The sequence below is a fragment of the Lissotriton helveticus genome, chromosome 6 (assembly GCF_964261635.1).
Source record: "Lissotriton helveticus chromosome 6, aLisHel1.1, whole genome shotgun sequence".
NCBI classification, from domain to species: domain Eukaryota; kingdom Metazoa; phylum Chordata; class Amphibia; order Caudata; family Salamandridae; genus Lissotriton; species Lissotriton helveticus.
In genome coordinates, this window is record NC_136067.1 from 951,088,720 (window position 1) to 951,109,613 (window position 20,894).

Genomic DNA, 20,894 nt, shown 5'->3' on the forward strand with positions numbered 1-20,894 from the left:
ACAGCTGATAGAAACATGTGCAATCAGAATTGTGAGTACATAATTTACAGTATAAATGTCAGAAAGAACATAAAATACAACACATAATCAACCAGTAATGTAACCAAGTTCTGTTCAGGATCCCCAAGTTACTGGAACATCTGCAAAATCTTGGAACAGAAAGCACGATACCACAACATTGCAGTTCTAGAAACACTGGTGAGGTTAAACAGTAATTGGAATCTTATAATGATTGCAATCACTAGCTGACCATGATCAACAACACGCTGCAACATGGAGAACAGCAATTCTCGTGCCAAAATGTACCTACTCTGTACTGAGACAATATCCTATACAGTTCACAGCCCTAGGGCTCCAAAACACGTAAAAAAATAAATTATAAAAGCACAAAACAAATACACTACTAAACATTTTCCAGCCAGCGGCTTCCTGAGAGGCAATTGTTGTTTCAGGCTTGCTTCTTGCCAGGGAGAAATGGATATCCCTCAGCTCCACATTCCATACAATACAAAAGTTGTTCATCAAGCTAGAGGGAAACTCTAAGTTCAGGTCATTGGGCTATAACCCACTTACAACCAGACTCCAGTTACAGTAAGCCCAACCAATCCGGTTAAGACATAGATTCTTTAGTCATAGAGAAGTCTGGGAAGTTCCTCTCTGTGGAATGCAAAGCATGGATCACTGTCTACATGCAATTGACCAGTGTTCGACTTGGCATCTTTTGGCGTGTTTCCCCAGACTTTTTGCTTTCTGACCTCCCGGTTTTGACTCTGTTTATGCTGGTGTAATGATTCTGCGCACTTTCCTCACTGCTGTTCAGTGGTCAAGTGCTCCTTTATAAAATGTGTTATGGATTGGTGTTTCCAGGATTGGCCTATTTGATGTATGTGTCATTACCTAGTAAAGTGCACTACGAGTGCCATGGCTTATAGATCAAATGCTGTTGGTGGGCTGCAGCACTGGATTGTGCCACCCATGCAAACAGCCCATAAAGTGTAACTCTGGCGTGCCATTGCAGAAGCTCTGCGCGACCTGGGGCTGTCATGTCGACTTGGCAAGTGCACACACTTGCAAGTCCTTAAACCTTCCCTTTTCTACATGTGAGTTGCCCCTAAGGTAGGCCCAAGGTACCCCCATGGGCAGGGTGCATTGTATGTAAAAGGTAGGTGTGTGTGGCATGTCCTGATAGTGAATTACAGCCTACATCGTTTTTCATGTTTTTCTATGGGGAACAGGTAGCAAGGTTACCTGTTCCTCATAGGCCAGAATGGGCAGTTTGATTATTACATCCTATAATCCTAACTGACTCAGGGAACATGGGAGAAATTCGAGTTTAGTATGCCTGAACTCAGAATGATTAAAATACATCTTTTAGTGAAGTTGGTTTTAACATTCTGTGTTTGAAAATACCACTTTTAGAAAGTAGGTATTTTATTGTCTAACCATCCAAACCTGCCTCTGCTAGGTTGTGTATTCCTTGTCTGGAGTTTGAGTGACAGGGGCTGGGGAATTCCAGGAGACAGGGTGAGTCAGCACAGGGCTGAATAGCAAGATCTACATGTAGATGGGTAGGAGGAGTTGCACCTGGGACCTGAATAGGGCTGGGCCTTCCCTCCACAATGCTGGCTCCACCTCCTGTGGTGCGTCTGATGTCTCAGGCCTACACTGTGAAAGGAAAGACAGAGACTTGGCAACAAAGTGCTCCAGGACTGACCAGAACTGGTTTGGACTAGGCAAAGGCCTCTCTGCCTTCAGAGAACAAAGAGAAACTGAGGATAAAAAAGGGGACCAGAACTTCAGAACTTGCTGGAATAAAGGAACCTGCCAGGAGGAGTACTGCCCCTTTGCTGTGTTGTTGCTTTGTTGGGTTGGCCTGCAGCTGCTGCTACTGCCTTGAACAGTGAACGGACTGGACTGAACTTTCTCTACTTGTGCTGAGTATCTCCAAGGGCTTGGGTAGAGCTTGCCCCCTGTTCAAGAAGTCTCCGGAACAGCAAAGACTTCGAGCCCGACGCCATCTATGACGCCGCTGCTGATGCCGGGTCCTGAAGGCACCGCAGAGAGCACCGCCATAATGCCGCACTGCGACCCTGGTCTCACTGACGACGCCTTCTGATGCCGCCACCGAGTCACTGCTCGCACCGCGACCTGTGGGCACCGCACTTCACACTGCCTCGCTTCAGAACAACGCCTTGGTATCCCTGACAACGGCACTCCACGACGGACTTGACGCCGCTGCTTGCACCGTGGTTCGAGGGCACCACACGTAAAGTTACACAACGCACCGCCCTCATCCCGCACCGCAGCCTTGGCCTACCGAATGCCGGTGCCACGACTCCAGTTATCAGCCGACGACAGCGCTACATCGACGCCGTTGCTGCACCGTGACTTGCCAGCACCGCCTTCATCTCACACTGCGACCCTGGTCTCACTGATGCCATCTGACGCTGCCACCGAGCCGCTGCTCGCACCACAACCTGAGGGCACCACACGCCGCACCGCTGTACTTTACACCGCAGACCCCACCGCCTGCTGATGCCAGCGCTCCTGATTCCATCAGAGAGGAGATCGACCAGCAACGGGTGTGACAACGAGAGGTCATCGACGACCTGCATCTCAGAAACGTACTGTATGCGTGTCTTCCCGACACCGCAGCTGACCCGCGACGCCGTGGTCAGCCAGAACTGTTTGGATTCTTTGTTCACGACTCAGTGATAGCCCGGACGGAGCTATTGACATCAAGGAACTGTTTTCAACGCATCTATTTTTAGAGTACTCTACTGTGGATTTGTATCTTATTTGGTCTTGTTTAACCCCTTGCATGCTGCCGCGATTCTGCTGCACAGGCGGGTTTATGACGGGCCCCCAGCCATCATCAGCACACGAGCGCCGTAGTGCATGACGGATGGGGGCCGCCATCAGCATGCAAAGGGTTAAAGTATATAAAATATAGGCTATTTTTCTAAACTTGTGTGGTTTCCGTTTGTAGCGCTTACGCTGTATTACTGTTGGGTACGTCCAAATGCTTTACACACTACGTCTAAGATAAGGGGTTATTTTAGGAGTGTAACTCCCTTATCCTGACTAGAGTGGTGGTTTCTGCCTGGCTATGGTGCAAACCTTAGCCAACCAAATATCCCATTTCTAACAACCAGGTACACCTTTCCTGGGATTAAAAAACTTATGTATTCTCTCAAGGTCTGAGAAACCAGCTCAGTAAAAGATAAGGTGGTTTTCCCTGTGCTCCCTTCATCTTCTATTTTGAAACAGTCATTCTTACATAAATAAATATTACCAAAGAGTTCCAGGTAGTCTGTTGTATCTTACCAGACGTAGCAGAGTTGTGTTTTAGGTAATCTTTTATTAACTTCAAGTTGCAGAAAGGTAATTATGTACATCAGTCCATAAGTCTGGTGATCCTTATACACCATCCCTACCAGGAGTAGCCTGCCTGCCTGCTGCCCAGCCCATCTTCCAACTGTCATCACTGATCCATGCAAGCACCCAAACACTCCAAGCATCAGTCACACCAACATTCCACTGTCAACACTCACACTGGTTAAGCAGCTAGGAGAAGGGTAAACTGGAATACATATACGATAAGCAGGATATAACACATCCCCCCTCCTTTTAAATGGAAAATGAAAAGAACTATAGAACATGGGAGGAACTATACATAAGAATATACAGCAGCAGAGAAACTCAGGGAAGGGAATTAAAATACAACTTCACAAGAAAGTCTGAACAATAAATAACCTGAAAGGCACATTGACAAGCAAAAATAAACCCTTCTTCCCCAACAAAACAATTTAGAAATGTGTAATATGTAGCAAAGGGTGAACCACACCCCTAGACAAACACCCATGCCCCACAACTGTTGAAAGGGTGAAACCTAATGTAAATGGGACATGACCCATAAGACCTACCCTGTGTGAGGGTGTTAAACCAATCTATACGTGTAGCACCTGGTGACTTACACACTGTATGTACAGAACGTGAAGAGTGAGGTGACTTACACCCAACATATAACACATGTGGCGTAAGGCAACTTACACACTGAACAAACAAGAAGTGAAGCGCACGGCAACTTGCACACCAACAATACGAGATTTGTAGCGTATGGTGACTTACACACAGTCAACAAAACACAATATGTAATGTAGTGCAACTACAACACAGAGAAGTGGGAAACCACCCACCAAGATACCACAACCACCATCATGTAAGGGAGTGCAGTGTAAAAATGGAACCTAAAACCATACCCATCCCTCATGTAAGGGAGTGCAGTGTAAAAATGGAACCTAAAACCATACCCATCCCTCATGTAAGGAAGAGTAAAAACATATAAAGAGATGTGAGGCCACCACCCACTAAAATACTAGCTATCTTACGTAAATGCTCCTCAAACCAAACATGTAAACCCACGTATGCAATGTAGAAGTGTAAGCAAAAATGTAATGTAAATTGTAGGCATAGCCAATAGGGTAAATGTGAAAACTGTGGCTGGCAAACCAATCTAAACAAACTAAAACGTGTACACTGCCACGACCTCAAGGCATCGAACTACATGCCCACATGAGTGAAGACTCTAAACAAATGTATTTTTGAAATGTGAACCTTACATAACACCAATCTAGAATGAATGAAGGCATCTGAGAACCACACAAAAAAAACAGGCAACATACATTGACTATTTCCTGCATGCGTGTAACAACGTTGTATGAGAACACAATCCAAACCTCAGTCAAAATAGGCAAAAGGGGGAAACCCAGACACCGGTGCTATATCAAATTGTTCCTTTTCTTGAGCAGAGCAACCGTACATTTGGAACATGTGACATACCCAATCTTCATCCAATTCCGGTACTACAATGGAAGTACACACGCAGTTGTCCAGACGTGAAGAGATGAAGACCAAACGAGATGTAGCAAGACCTCCTGTGAGTGATGTCTCAAGAATTTGCTAATGAAAACAGTTTTTACTTTTACACAAAAACTTTACTCAACTGCTCATCCATGAACTTGTGGAAAGGCAACGTTCCCCCGAGTCACCGGCACCATGCGTCTCTCAGAGTATTTATTTTCGTGCCCCTTAATTGTGCGCAAGCATTCTATCGTGAATATAACTCCATGCAGCAACACTGACGTGGTGAAGGCTAGCTCGTCATGAAGATTCCAGGATCCTGAAGAGATTACGCGCGACCACCCAGAAGAAAGTAAGAGCGCGCGCTACTTAACTCGTGCCCAGTTTAAAATGTAGCACTTCGGTTGAACTGCCAAATTAGCGTCAATCATAAAGTCCCACACAATTTGCGGTAACATGGCAGTATTACCAAGAATTACAATTACAAATAGATGGTACTCACGACAGAAGTGCCGCTCTTTCCACCGGCACCATGACCATGCTGCATTTGAAAAATAAACATATGAAAAATTGTGTATTGCCCCGCATCAGAAACACATGCAGACAAAACCACTATGTGCTGCATTCCACACTGTCTTTCAACAAGAATGAAGAGCAAAAGTAAAACATTCTTGAAAAACAAAGCTGTCCTTGTTGACCAAGAAGGTACAAAGAAGCAGTGTGCAGCCATCACCAATACAGTGCACACACAAAGATGACAAAGCAGCTTGTAGATGTCAAAAAACGAGTGAAAATCCATTTAATAAGACTCCACAGCTTCCAGTTGACTAACTTTTAGGCAAAATCCATATAGGTGTAGAAAGTACCCAAAGAAAAGATGTGGAAGTAGTGAGGCTGAGCAAAACCAAAGGGGATGATGGACGGAGTGTTGAACATTGCAAGCACTCACCCCCAGTCAACTGATCTGGGTGTAATCCATCATCATTCTTTAGCTCACTCCGCCACCCCAGTTCAGATATGACCATATGCAAATCAGTCTGACCCTGTGCCTCATGGGAACAGTCCAGCCCGAACAGCCAAGCCATGTCTTCCCTGGACGGGAAACAAGCATCCTGGGACCAGTTTCTGGCTAATCAGCCAGGCTAGCTTGAATCCAGTGGCAAAGTGAGCAAGGGACCCACGTCTGGGCATACCCTGCCAACTTAGGGCGAACAAAGCAAAACCAAAGGGGATGATGGACGGAGTGTTGAACATTGCAAGCACTCCCACCCCAGTCAACTGATCTGGGTTTAATCCATCATCATTCTTTAGCTCACTCCGCCACCCCAGTTCAGATATGACCATATGCAAATCGGTCTGACCCTGTGCCTCATGGGAACAGTCCAGCCCGAACTGCCAAGTCCGGTACTCCCTGGACCGGAAACAAGCATCCTAGGACCAGTTTCGGGATTTCACCCCTCATCAGCCAGGATAGCTGAAACCCCAAAACTGTTGCTAGGATACTTGTTTCCAGTCAAGGGAGGACAGGGTCAAGACTGATTTGCATATGCATATGGCTGGGTTCAAACTGGAATGGCATGGGGATAAAAAAAAGTATGTATTTAGGCCCAGATCTCTGTACTGGGATGAACGTATGACATTGTTCTGCATATGTCAAGAACTGATTTGACTGATTTGCATATGGCCAGGTCTAAACTTGGCTGGCATGGTGAACAAAAGAATGATGGATTTAACCCAGATCTCTTGACTAGGTGTGAATGTTTTGATTTGCTCTGCATTCCATCCATCAATTGTGTGTCTTTTGCAGTTCTTGACATAATCATGCACATCCTGGGATAAAGTAGGCCACGAAAACCATCTTATACAACTGGCGATAGCTTTCTGTATGCCAAGATGCACTGCGAATGTTGTATTGTGACACCAATGTATAACCTCTTTTCAAAGTTCGTCAGTGGGTATGTATAGATTGTTACCGTGATAAGGAAGTCCTTCCTGCACCACATTGTCATTTAGCCACTCCTTAACATCCATCTGTGTAACACTCCGTTTCACCTTATCGAAAAAGTGTTGTTTGGTGCAGGTGACCACAACTTGCTCTGGACCTAGAATGTTTTGTGATGGTGAGGTGCGTGCTTGTTGATGTGGGGCTTGACCCCAGTGTGACAAAAAAATCTGCCTTAGCCTGTTCTGTTCCAGGACGATATGCAACGATGAAGTGAAATTCACAAAAAATAAGAGTCACAGAGCCTGTTTGGGTGTCAGTGCCTTTAGGGACCTAACAAATTAGCGCTGGGATGCCTTTGGGTAGCCATGCGCTATATAAATACTATTTCAAGTCAATTCAATTCAAATTGTGCATTTCTGGATGGGGTGACAGTATGGACTGCGCCAAGTAAATAATGACAACTCTTGGAAACACAGTTTTATAGCAAGTATTTCACTCTTAGTTTGATGTGAATGGTGCACCAGGTGCAATAGCACCGGGCCCAAAAGTTGTCAGAACTCGTCTAAACACACAATATTGCTATTACATCAATTCATTCTATTATTTCCCTTTTTCAAAATGTTCTATTACTTACCCACACTATACCACTAGTAACAGCAGAATATATTGCCTTTTTGTACATAAACAAGTCATAACACCTAAACAGACTTTCTGTAACTTATATTTTACAACTACTCTTATTAATCACATAGGTGAAACCTAATGCATTTACCAATGTTTGTTCTCTTCTGCTGTCCAAAGGTACTGCCATTCCTGTCTCATTTGCGGCCTACACAACATTGGGAAAAGGATTAAAACCTCCCCACCACAAGACCCCTTCGTTCATTTCCAGATGTACTTTTTCCAAATGCCTAAATGTTATTTATTTTCCTATGTTCTTTACCCGGATTTGGAGTTCCCTCTTTAATTACTTATTTATTTATAGAGTGCAACACTCATCCCGAGGGATATCAAGGCGCTAATAGCGAATAAACCTGTTGGACTGCTGGGGGACAGACACAGATGGGTCTTAATATTTGGGGAACAAGTGAGTTTTTAGCATTTTACGGAATAGCAGGTAGTTGGATGTGAGCCATAGATCCAGAGGCAGTTCGTTTCATTACTTCGCTGCCAAGTATGAAAAGGAACGCCCTCCCGTCCGGACTTTCTTGATGCGCTTTGTTCTAGCCAGCGCTTGATGTAATGACCGCAGGCTCCATGCTGGAATATAGTACTCCATTTTCTCCTAGTGTATTCTAGGGCCGCTTTGATACAATGCTTAGTGTGCATGGTTGAGTAGCTTAAATACAGCTTGTTTACGCATGGGTAGGCAGTGCAATTTCTTCATGCACTTTGAAGCTGAACTTAGCCTGCATTTGTTGCAGACAAGTTTGGCAGCGGCATTTTGGAGTACTTGTAGCCTCGCGAACAGGAGCTCGTTCATGCCTACAAATAATGCGTTCCCGTAATCGAGCTGACTTATCAGCAGGGCCTGCGTGACTGATCTCCTGCAATCCAGCGGAATCCATGGGAAGAGTCGGGCTAATAATTTCAGCATCGCATAACCCTTACCACAAAAGATCCGCACATAGTCCTTCATTGATAAGGTGTCATCGATAATGATACACAAGTTTCTTGCGCTTTGTTTGGGGGGTGGGAGCAGTGCCAAGTGTTTGTGGCCACCACGTGGCGTCACATACTGACTTGGCACCTCCGAAAAGCAAGATCTCGGACTTCCCCGCATTTAGCTTTAAGCAGTGCTCGTGCATCCAGTGTGCCATTTCAGTCAGGCAGTTGTGTAGTTTTAATTTAGTAACCTCAGGCCTTTCTTCCAACGCTACCATCAACCGTATGTTATCAGCATAGGAGCATATGCCGATACCCCACTTCCTGTTGATTTTGGCCAGTGATGACCATAGGCATTGAATAGAGTGGGGCTTAGCGATGCCCCCTACGGGACACCGCAGCTGATGGTGCTGGATTTAGATTGAAATTGACCCAGGCAAACCAATTGAGTTCGGTTACTTAGAAAGGAGCTGAGCCATTTCAAGGTGCTAGAACAAATGCCTTTTTCATAGAGGATTTCCAGCATTCTATTGTGTGAGACCGTGTCGAACCCTGCCGACAGGTCCAACAATATCAGAGCAACTGCTCCACCTTGATCAGTGCACATTCTGATGTTATCCAGCACTGCCAGCAGCATAGCCTCCGTGCTGTTGGTGGCCCTGAAACCCATCTGTGAGGAGTCGAGTAGGTTGTAAGTTTCTAGGTGACTTGATAATTGCCTATTTACCAGTCTCTCCAAAACTTTGGAGAGATAAGATAGTTGGGAAATTCGGCGATAGTTCTCTGGGTAGAGAACATCGGATCCCGCCTTTTTCAGCAAAGGGAATACTACGGCCGGTTTCCATTTATCGGGAAAGGTGGCGGATCCTGAGACAGTTGTTAAGCAACTGGGTAACATATGGACAGAGGATGGAGGAGGTCTGAGCAAAAATAAAATGGGGGCAGGGGTCTAGGGGAGAGTCAGACTTCACTTCGCCCATTGCCTTTAGAACCTCGATTTCTGTAAGTGGGGTGAAGTTGCTCATTGCTGATGGGGCTTCTGGGTGCGGAATCAGAAAGTCCTGATTAGTTATATTGGTTTTTGCGGTGAGACTGAAGGTGGAGTAGATCTTACTGATTTTATCTGAAAGGAAGTGGCTTATTTTTTCGCAAGCTTCTACTGATGGGGGTAAAATTTGAGACATGCCTATTGGTTTACTAAGTTCTATTTTATATAGCTCTTTTGCAGTGTTGCAGTTGTCCTTAATTTGTTGCGCGAAGTAAGTCTTTTTTGCATTCTTTATAGCATGGTTGTAGGATTTAAGTTAGGACTTGTACCTTAGTCCATCTGATTCCTTTTTGGACATTCTCCATTGATGTTCCATATTTTGACATTTTCTTTTGAGTATTTTGAGTTGTGGTGTGTACCACCTCTCTGTGGGTGGTCTTTGTGGTTGCTTGGGTTTAAGTATAGGGGCCAGTTGATCCAACATTGCACTAATTTCTGTCTCAAGTATAGCAGCTCCCATACTTACAGGAAATTACAAAAGCCCCCCATATTGTAAACTGTAGCATAAGGATTGCACAAGGCTCTAGGACTAAAACAACACCTTCAATGTGCATACCACCCCAAGGTGCCAGGAAAAGTCAAACACAATAAAAAATAGAAGGAAGTACAATGCATGGTGCATTGTCATTGGCACTCTGTTCAATCTGGACCATTCCTAATCTGCCAAGGTGAGGGGCCTATTTATGAGGAGGTTTGCGTCGCGTTTGCACCAAGCAAGGTGGTACATGCGCTACGCAAACCTTAGGTCAAATTTATGAAGCAATGCAAAGCCACTTTATGTGGCCCGAGTGGCTTCATAAAGCTAGAGTAACGCAAAACAGCACAAATCGCTGTTGCGTTACTCTGCCCTGGGAAGGCGTTTAATGGGCTTTGTACGGGTGTTCCCATGCAACTACCTTGGTTTTCTTTAAGCAATCCTAGGATTGTTTTTGTGGAGGAAGGTGCTCCTTCCTCCACAAAAACAATCCTGAATGCAAGACAGGCACCCTTGCACCAAGGTGCCAGGGCGGCTGCGTTAGAGGTAGGCAAGCAAAAGGGCTCAAACGTATGGGAAAGGACAAGAATGCGATGTATTTCCTTAAATATGATACATTCCTTCCCTGTCATGCAGTGCAGCAAGGTGACTTGCTGTGCTGTACTGCATGACTTCTTCATAAATTAGCCCCTATCAAATTATGAGTTGTCCCTTGCTGCTCCCATCTAATCCTCCAGTATTGTGTAATTTGCACCAAAATGATATAACCCTCCAGTATAGAAAGCAACTTATTCGCTGTCTCTACAGGTTCCATTTCAGGGGTGAGCTACCTTACCTGTCTGAAGCCTGCAGTGATGTGCAACTGGGAGAGTGGGTCTACAAACAATTCCACAAATGGAAAATTGATCTCCCTTTTGGCGTGGTTCCTTCCAGGTCTTGCTGACTTGTAAAGTACCCTTGATTCGTGCAAGCTATTGCAAAAGGACCACCAAGCCCAGAAATGCTGACTCTGCTGTTGTCTGTACATCTGTGAATCAATTTCCTCTTGTGTGCCCTGTTTCTGCACGATTGTTTGCTCGAGAAAGACTTCTTTCTGCTTACTTTACCCAATCTTGCTCACAGCGGAATGCTGCCCCTCCTCCTTACCACCCACAGATACTTCCTTCGGACATAAATAGTTGGGCGGCCTTTCAGGTACTGGATTTCCTAATGGATCTGGCTGGTCTTCTTTGCTGTATGCCATGGTATCTGGCTCACTGTGTGAATCTGGTTAGAAGGAGAAGGTGGCAGGCATGTATAGATCAAGACATTCTGCCTGCCGCTATCAGGTTCACTACCTTTGTAAGGGAAAGCAACTTTTTGCACAATCTGGAGCAATACAGTCTTAATCTTTTCTTTTGATTGATATGACTGTTGAAACAGAGGGGGCATGTAGAGCAAAAAAGAATGATTGACTGGGATGTGAACCCTCCAAGTATTTACCAGTGGCTGTGATTGAGTCAAGCATTACACCCATCACAGTTTGTATACTTTAGTGTCTTGCTACAGTTTATCACCTTACGGCTGTAATTCTCCTACTTTTCCACTACCTGACTAGTTTGGAGTGAGCTGTTGGAAAATCCTTCCTCAGGGAGCTGGGAGTGGGGACACACTATTATGTTACCAGGGGGTCTCACATTCAAGTCTTTTTAATGAATTACTTCAGGTGGACCTTTTGACCTGGACCCACGGTTATGATTTTTCTATGAAACCCTAGGAATGAAGAACACCTCAAAAGATGAAGCGAGTTCAAATAATAATTGTTACAAAACACATTCAAGAAAAGACTCTTGCTTTCTGAAGAGGACTACATTGTTGAAGACTCATGGGCAATTGATGAAGACCAGGTCAAATGAGAGCAGTTGTCAGGCAAAAGTACAGCAGAAGCATCCAAAACATACCTATACCGAGGTGACCTCATAGACGCTATCACCAGTGGCTGTAGCTTTGCAGTGGTATCAACCAATACAGTCCCTTTACAGTTAAATGATGCTTCAATATCCAACACAAAATGGATTGATTCCAAACCCCATAAACAGGGACAGTGATCCCTGTAAATAGAGGGGCATATGTACAAGCCCCTTGCGCTGCCAGTTTATCACTTTATGTGACGCAACGGCAGCCCAGTGTGGTGCTCCATATTTACAAGGACACATAAAGCCACCCTGCATGGCATTTCGTGTCCTTGTAAACACGGCCCCTTTTCTCTCAGCACATTGCATCAAAGTGGCATTTCATGGGTTTTGCTGTGGATGGATTATGCTGCATTTCCAGATTTACAACCATTCGGAAACCTAGAAAGCTTCAGAATCCTACACCTCTCCAGGGGAGGCGTAAAGAGGCTTTTATTTTCCTTGTTTCTTCATCTTTCTATATGTGCTGCATTCTGCAGAATACATAGGAGGAAAACACCTTTCATGATTGTTTTTGTGCAGGAAGGTGTCCCTGCCTGCACAATGGGATGGCGTGAGGCAATGATGGTCCGCGGATAGAGTTTTAAAAACCATTTTAATACAAATGAAGGAAGTGTTTGTCTTCTATATATGATATCATGATGGGGGAGGCCTCTCTGAAATCATTCTATACTGTAACGGTTATTAATTTGTTAACTTTTTGAGACAGGGAAAAAATGACCACGGAACCACGGCATATAGACCTATGTCTTTTAATTACAGATTATAAATTACCTAGCTCATCTCCGCACCGAGGCTGTCAAAGATTTGGTACATACAGATCAATCCCTCTTTCTACCAGGTACACCGATTACGGCAAATACAAATTATTTCACAGAAGCAATAGATTAGTTCTCCCCTAATTACTATTAAACAATTTATGGTTGACGCCAAAAAGGGATTTGATCACCTGGGAGGCTCTGTTCTAGAAAAAATGGGTTTCCCTAAACAGCTCATAGACATTTTAATAAACCATGCCTCAAAGCCTCAGTGACAATTATGAATTCCTCATAGGTTAGAAAAGTTCCACTTACTAGAGGAACCAGACAGGGTTGCCTTGTTTTTTTTAGTTTTATCTGCCCTATTTATTGACCCTCTAGTGATTACAATTTGAGCAGGCAATAATATTTCTTCACCCCTTACCTACATTGCTAAATTAAAATTATTAGCCAATGATCCGATTCGTTGTGTAAGAGCAGAATATGAGGATAATGTTTATAGGTAAAACAGTCTTTTCGCAAATTACCAGTTAGGAGATCAATCATTACAAAACAAATTACTTTAATAAATCCTACTATAAATAATCTTCTGCTGTCTGTTTACAGGTAAACTATGAGCCCATCGCCCTATACCACTGGCAACTAGAACAATAACAAAGTGATCTAAGATTGAACAAAATAACAATGTTTAAAAGGTGGCAATGTCTTCCTCTATTACAGGTCGAACTGCATTGATTAAAATGTCAATCCTGCCTTAAATATTTTTATTAGTCACAAGCAAGAGTAAATTACATAATAAGTTCTTGAACTCACTAGATAAACTAACCACTACATTTATATGGAGAGGATAAAGGCCACGGATTATCAGAGAGCATCAGAGCGCTTTACAATGAAGAGGGGGGAAGAGAGTCTGGTAAAATGTAGCAGTAACCTAGTACGGTCAGGGGCGGATTGTGAAACCGTGTTAGGTGGCAAGGATTAAGGACCCCAGTATCTGTTGAGGAGGTGCAGCTTGAGGTCTTTTTTGAAGCTGAGGTAGGAGGGGTTGCAACATAGATCTTTAGGGAGTGAATTCCAGGTAGTAGGCGCATTTCCAGCGAAAGGGCTTGTTTGTGTAAATTTCTTGTTTAACAAGGGAGGGACTGGCATGAGCGCATTGGTAATCCTCATTTCTCTCTAACAGCCTGCTTTGTGGAGTTTATCTGAGAGATACAATGGGGTGTGTTGATGAAGGGCTTTATGCATAATGCAATCGGTCTTGTAGGTGTATCTGCATTCAATGGGAAGTCATTTGAGACCTTTAAGGGCGGGGGAGATGTGGTCAAACCGCCTACAATCAGTGATGGGCCTGGCCGCGAGGTTAAGGACTGGTTTGATTGGGGCTAAGTGGACTTTCGGTGTTCCCGAGATAATGGCATTATCACGGTCCAATCTAGACAGTACCAGTGATTGAACAACTAATTTAAAGTCATCAGCAGGAATGAAGGGTTTAATTTTCTTGAGGTGCTGGGGAGTGAAGAGAGCTCCTTTGGCCGGATTTTTTATGTGTGGAGTAAGACTGAGGTTCTGGTCAATGCTTATTCCAAGATTAACTGTGTTAGAAGTGGAAAAGGAGCAGTTGAGAGCTTTAAGGTCAGAGATCCAGTGTTGAATGGGGAGCCAGTTGCTTTTAGGAGCGAAGAGAATGATTTCGTTTTTTTAGGGTTGAGTTTAAGGTGATTGTGATGGAACCAGTCTTGAATCTTAGAGAGGGCATCACTGAGGTGCAGAATGTCGGCATGGGATTTGATCTTATAGTAAAGTTGGGTATCATCAGCATAAAGGTGGAAGTTGATTCCTGCTTGCTTAAGAATGAGGGTTAGGGGTTCCATGAAGAGGTTGAATAGAGAAGGAGAGAGAATAGAATCCTGGGGTACACCCAAGGAGACAGGTAGAGGTTTAGAGAGGCAATCGCTGATTTTAATTTGTTGGGTTCTGTGCTGGAAGAAGAAGAACCATTTGAGGACAGGACCATTGAAGCCGAAACTATCATTGAGGGTGTTGAGTAGGGCAGAGTGGTTAACAGTATCAAAAGCAGCAGAGAGGTCAAGGAGAATGAGAAGAGACCACCCCCTTGTCGAGGGAGTGATGGATGTGATCAATGATGTTGAGCATGGCAGTTTCAGTACTGCAGCCCTTTCTAAAACTGAAATGTGTCCAAAAGGTTGAAAGAGTCCATGTGTTTTTCAATTGGAGCTGGGCGCATTTTTCGAGGGCCTTGGATAGAAGAGGAAGATTTGAGATAGGTCGCAGATTGTTGAGGTCATTGGGGTCGGCTGTAGCGTTTTTGAGGGTGGGAGTGATTTGGCTGAGCTGGAGGAAAACAGGGACACAACCCAAGGCCAAGGAGTAGTTGATGATGGTGGTCCAATATGGTGCAATGATGTGTTTTAAATCATGAACAAGGTTAGCTGGAAGAGGGTCCATGGTATGAGAGGAGGGTTTAAGCTTGGTGATTATGTTGAGGACTTCAAGCTCTGTAACTGGGCTGAAGTTAAGCCAAGATGAATTATTTTTTAGCTGGGGGTTGGTGAAGTAGAGTTCCAGAGGGGCGACAGCGAGAGGGAGAGGAACAGAGTCAGGAGGGGTGAAGGTGTGAAAGGAGACTTGGAGGGAATGTCATAGGGGGTGATGAGAAATGTGGTGGGGGGGTTAAGGCACAGGATTGATCAATTTTGGCGATTTTGTTCAGAAGAGAACTTCACAATTTCTTCACATCTTTTGATAGAGGCCATCAATTTGGGGGGGGGGGGGCAGAAGCGGTTTGATTTTTGACAATGTTAAATGGTTCCTTGGGTCTACTTTTAGCCCGGTCGAGTTGTGTGGAAGTAGGAGGCCTTTTCTTAGAGGATGCGTTTTTGTAATTGGCCCTTGCTGTTCTGAGGAGAGCAAGATTTGAGGGGGAAGGGTGTTGTCTCCACATGGGTTCGGTCAGCCTAAGAGAGAGTCTCTCATTGTTGAGATCAGCATTGAACCAGGATTTGGCGGGGTTGTTTTTTTGCAGTTTTAATTTGGCTGGGGCAATTTGGTCAAGGACCTCAAAGATGGATTTGTGGTAGTGTTCGGCAAGGTCATTTGCATTTTGAGAGGGAGGTGCAAGTTGCAGTTGTGCTTTGATCTTAGTCTCTAGTTCGCCTGGAGGAATACGGTGGAGATTTCTGGTTAATTTCCTATGATTGATGATTTTAGAGGAAGGGGGAGGCACGGCGGTGGTAATCATGAAGAGAGGATGAGGCGATGGTCAGACCAGTCAATGGGGACTATGTGGGAAAGGGAAGGCAGATCTTTGCTTGTGATGATAGCGTCGAGAGTAGCCTCTTTGGAATGTGTTGGCGAATGGCAAAGTTGTTTCAAGTCATAAATGTCGAGTAGATCGTTGAGGAGGATAACCAAGGGATCATCCTTTTTCTTCCAGTTGATATTAAAGTCTTTGAGGAAGATGTTTTTGAAGTTTGAAATAGAGGATTGAGAAAGAAGATCAGACAATTATTCCACAAAGGGCAGAGGGTCACCAGGGGGATGGTAGATATTATGTAACCGAATAGGAGTGGAACCCTGAGCTCCAAGTCCCGCTCCAATGTATTCAAAAGTAGCATGGTCGGAGTTCTGAACAAGGGAGAGTTAGAGTTTGTCTTTATATAGGATGGCTAGGCCCCCTCCAAGTTTGTCAAGCCTGTCTTTTCTAAGGATGGAGTAACCCGGGAGAGAGAGCAGGTCAAGAATAGATAAAGAGTGGGCATTGAGCCAGGTTTCCGTAAGAAATGCGATGTCAATGGCTTCACTAAGGATGGTTTCCAAGATATCTGTTGCATGACGGGCAGCCGTTCTGCAGTTGACCAGCAAGCAGTTGAGGGGTTTAGGGTTGTTTTCTGGGGAGGAAAGAAAAGATAGTATTGAGTAGCGGAGGAGGTCTGGGTGAGCCTGGGGAGGCAGGGATACGGCTTCTCCCCAGGATCACAGGAACAGTGGAGTAAAGTGTAGGAGGTTCAATAGTCGTGGGGAAAGGGGGGTAGCGGTTATTTAGGTCCGGGAGGTCAGGAGAGGAGAGATGGCTCGAGGTTTGGGGTGGGCTAAGAGAACAGTTACCGGGAGATGGTCCACTTGATGAAATACCGCAAGGGGTAGTACTCCCTAGTTGAGGGAAATTAGTGTTATTTTGTACGGAGCCCATGGTATAGGTATGATTGGCGAGATTAGTAGAGGAGAGGGTATTAAAGTCTTTCCTGGGAGATGAAAGTTCCAACGTCAGGATTGAGAGGTGGAGTTCAATGTTGAGAAGTGACTGGGATAAAAGCGAGGAAGATAGGGAGGTAAGGTGGATAGGGGGAGGGGGCAGGTTCCAAGTTAGACGGGTAGAGAGGACTAGGAGGAGGGCGTGGAGGGAACCCTGGTGGTGGGTAGTGAGGGGTTTTCCAGTTGCTATATTGAGGGTGAATTGTGGGGTGGGAGCCAGCAAACCCAGGGGTCTGATGGGTGTTATGAGAAGATGAGGGGGCATGGGGAGAGTGGGGAGGGGTGCCGTCTTGCCTATGGGGGTGGGGGTCATTTAGATCGCAAGAGATTGGTGTCCTTAGTGGAGCAGTAAGGGGATCAGTGTGAGGGGGCTCAGTGTAAAGGGAGATTTGTGTATGTGGAGCAGTGTGATGGGGGCAAGGAGGAATGAGAGGGAAGAAGAGAGTGATTAGGGTTGAGTAGGGAAAAGTCAAGAGGAGGAGAAAGGGTTTGGGTGGCCGAGTGTGTTGTAGGAATATCAGGAGAAGCAGATGAGGCGAGGGGAGAGAGGGTTAGGATGGCCGAGTATGATGTGGGAAAGTCAAGCGGTGAAGAGGATGCTAAGGGGGAGGGTGGAGAACATTTCTGGGGTTGGGAGACTTCATAGGTAGTTGAAGGATCAGGGAGCGGAGGGGTTGGCGACACAAGGAGCGAGGCCGGGAGGCTTTTCTGTGATTAAGAGGCTGACTTGGTATGGGACGGTGTAGCTAGTAGGTAGGATAAGGTGCTGGAGTGGTGCTCAAAGATGGTGAGATGGTTCTCAGAGGCTTGTATGAGGATATTTCCAGATTTGAAAATGGAGATGGAGTAGTTTCTTACCTGTAACTCCAGTTCTGTAGTAGGAGTATCTCTGTGATAGTCCTAATCTGTGAATAGTCCCGCCCATGTGCCTGGACCCCGGAGCAATCAAAATAGTCTCTTAAGTTGTCCTCTTCTGCAGTCCTGTATGGACACTTAAGAGAAAATAAAAGACAAATAACGCAGCTTGACATTAACAAGGCTATCACGTCATCTTGAAGTGAAAAAAGATAGCCAAATAATATTGAAATGTACACATTTTACAGAGTTTCACACCTAGAGAAACTCCCCTTCACAAAAATCCTTTCTCATGCTAGAGAGGAAGGGTTGGACAGACAAGCCCCATAGGCTGCCATTTTGTGTCTGAAAAAAGGATACAGTGCCTTTAAGGAACCCTCCAGAGATCCGCGGTATCCCATGATGCACAGCCAAAGGCAAGTTACTTTCAGTTCTTTTTGAAGGTGTATAAAGCCAGGCCTGTGGCATCCAGGAAAACACTGTTTCTTCCACCGGGGAGGAGAGTGGGTCGCTTAAGACTATCACAGAGATACCCCTATTACAGAACTGGAGTTACAGGTAAGAAACTACTCCTTCTGTAGTAGGGGATATCTGTGTATAGTCATAATCTGTGAAAAGAATGGCAAGCCCATCCCAAACAAATCAAACCCAGCGGTGGAAGAAACCTAAAACAAAAATCCTTACTGAGCAAATACATTCCTCAGCGAAGCCTGCCCAACTTGCGCATCTGTCCTGGCATCAAAGTCCAGACAGTAATGCTTAGCAAAGGTATGGACAGATTTCCACGTAGCAGCCCTACAGATGTCTGCAATAGGACCGTTATGTAGCAAAGTCACTGTAGCTGCTTTGCCTCTAGTCGAATGAGCCGTAGGCTTACCCCCTAGAGTCTTGTTAGCTTTCTGGTAACATAGTTGTATACAGGACACAAACCACCTAGATATGGACTGTTTGGAGGTGGCAAGAGCAGTCCTGACTGAACCGTAATTAACAAACAACTGATCTGACCCACGAATGTCTTTGGTCTTATCTAAATAGAATTTCAACACCAGTCACACATCAAGTGAATGAAGGGACCTCTCCGCCGGAGAGGAAGGAGGTTGGAAAAACGTTGGTAAAGTGATCGTATGGTTGACATGGAAACCAGATATCACTTTAGGGAGAAACTTCGGGTAAGTCCTCATGACAACCTTGGATGAATGAAATACAGTATAGGGCTCTTGACAACACAGAGCCTGAATCTCACTCACCCTGCGAGCTGATGTTATAGCCACAACGAAAGCTGCCTTCCAGGATAAATGCTGCAAAGAAGCCTTATGAATAGGCTCAAAAGGCTCCTTCATCAACCTAGACAGCACCACATTCAGCTCCCAAGGACGCGAAGGACGCCTAATGGGAGGAAATACCTTCTTCAAACCTTCCAGAAAATCTTTGATGACAGGGATTTGGAAAAAGGAAGTTTGTGAAGGGCATTTCCTATATGCAGTTAATGCTGCAAGGTGAACCTTAATAGAATGAAAATTAAGGCCAGATTGAGCCAAGTGCAGCAATTATGGAAGGATGACATCTTCCTTGCAGGATGTAGGATCAGCATTCTTAGACGTTCACCAAATGCAGAATCTCTTTCACTTGTAGGCGTAGGAAGTCCTTGTAGACGGTCTCTTTGCCTCCTTAAACATCTCCATGCAGTTGTCAGGCAGGTTTAAATGTCCTTACTGCACTAGCTTAGGAGCCATGCTGCCAAACTCAACGACGAGAGGTTGGGGTGCACCATCTGCCCCCCGAACTTCGGGATAAGGTCCGGCCGACATGGAAGCCGAAGATGGGGCTGGAGAGACCGGTGTAGCAGGTCGGTAAACCACCACTGCCGAGGCCACTCCGGAGCAATGAGGATCATCCGGGCCCTGGATTGGGACAGCTTGATCAACACTGCTGGAATCAGGGGAATGGGCAGAAAAGCGTACAGAAAGCTGTTCGGCCAGCTGATCCACAGTGCATTCCCCAGAGTCCCCGGTTGGTAAAACCTGGAGGTGAAGTCTCTGCATTTGCTGTTGTCAGCGGTGGGGAACAGATCTATTTCAGGAGTGCCCCATCTTGCGAAGATGTTTGCTAAGACCTCGTCGTTTAAGACCCATTTGTGATGTTCCTGGACGAGCCTGCTGAGTGAGTCTGCCTGAGCATTCTGCACACCTGGTAGATGGGTAGCCGTTATCGTCAGTCCCCTGGTGAACAGCCAGTGCCAGATCGCTTTCGCTTCCTGAGACAGTGTGCGCGATCTCGAGCCCCCCTGCTTGTTGAGGTAATACATTGTTGTGTTGTCCATCTGTACAAGCAGGGAGCTGGTCCGGAAGGACGGATGAAAGGCTTTCAGCGCTAAATGACCAGCTCTAGTTCCAGAAAATTGATGTGATACGTGGTTTCCGCATGATACCATGTGCCTTGGATCTGAAGATGGTCTGAATGCGCTCCCCAGCCCTGGAGAGAAGCATCTGTCAAAATGGTCTGTTTAGGAATGTCCTTGTGGAACGGAACTCCCTTGAGGAGATTCCCTGCTGAACACCACCACTTCAGGGACTGTTTAACGTGTTGAGACAGTCAGATTCTGTCCTCCCAGCTCCCTCTTTTCTGGTCCCATTGATCCACCAGACATTCCTGCAGCGGCCTCATGTGGAGGCGTGCATGTGGTGTGAGAAAGATGCAAGAAGCCATCGACCCCAGGAAAGAAGACACCGTCCTCACTGTCGTTGATGGAACGGACATGAGAGTTTGAGCCTTGCAAAGGATCGTTAAGCGCCGCTCCTCCGAAGGACACACCCTTGCCTTGAGAGTATTGATGGAGGCTCCCAAGTACTGCAGACACTGAACAGGAGTCGGGACAGACTTGGACATGTTGATGTGCAGACCCAGTTGATTCAACAGAACAGCCGTCCTGTTGCAATGCAGTTGTGCTTTCTGGAAGGTGGATGCTTTGATCAACCAGTCGTCCAGGTACAGGTAGACAAACACTTTGTTTCTCCTCAGGTGCGCTGCAACCACTGCCATGCACTTTGAAAACGTTCTGGGTGCAGACTTTAGACCAAACGGAAGTACAGTATACTGATAGTGGTTGGTGCCGATTAGGAAG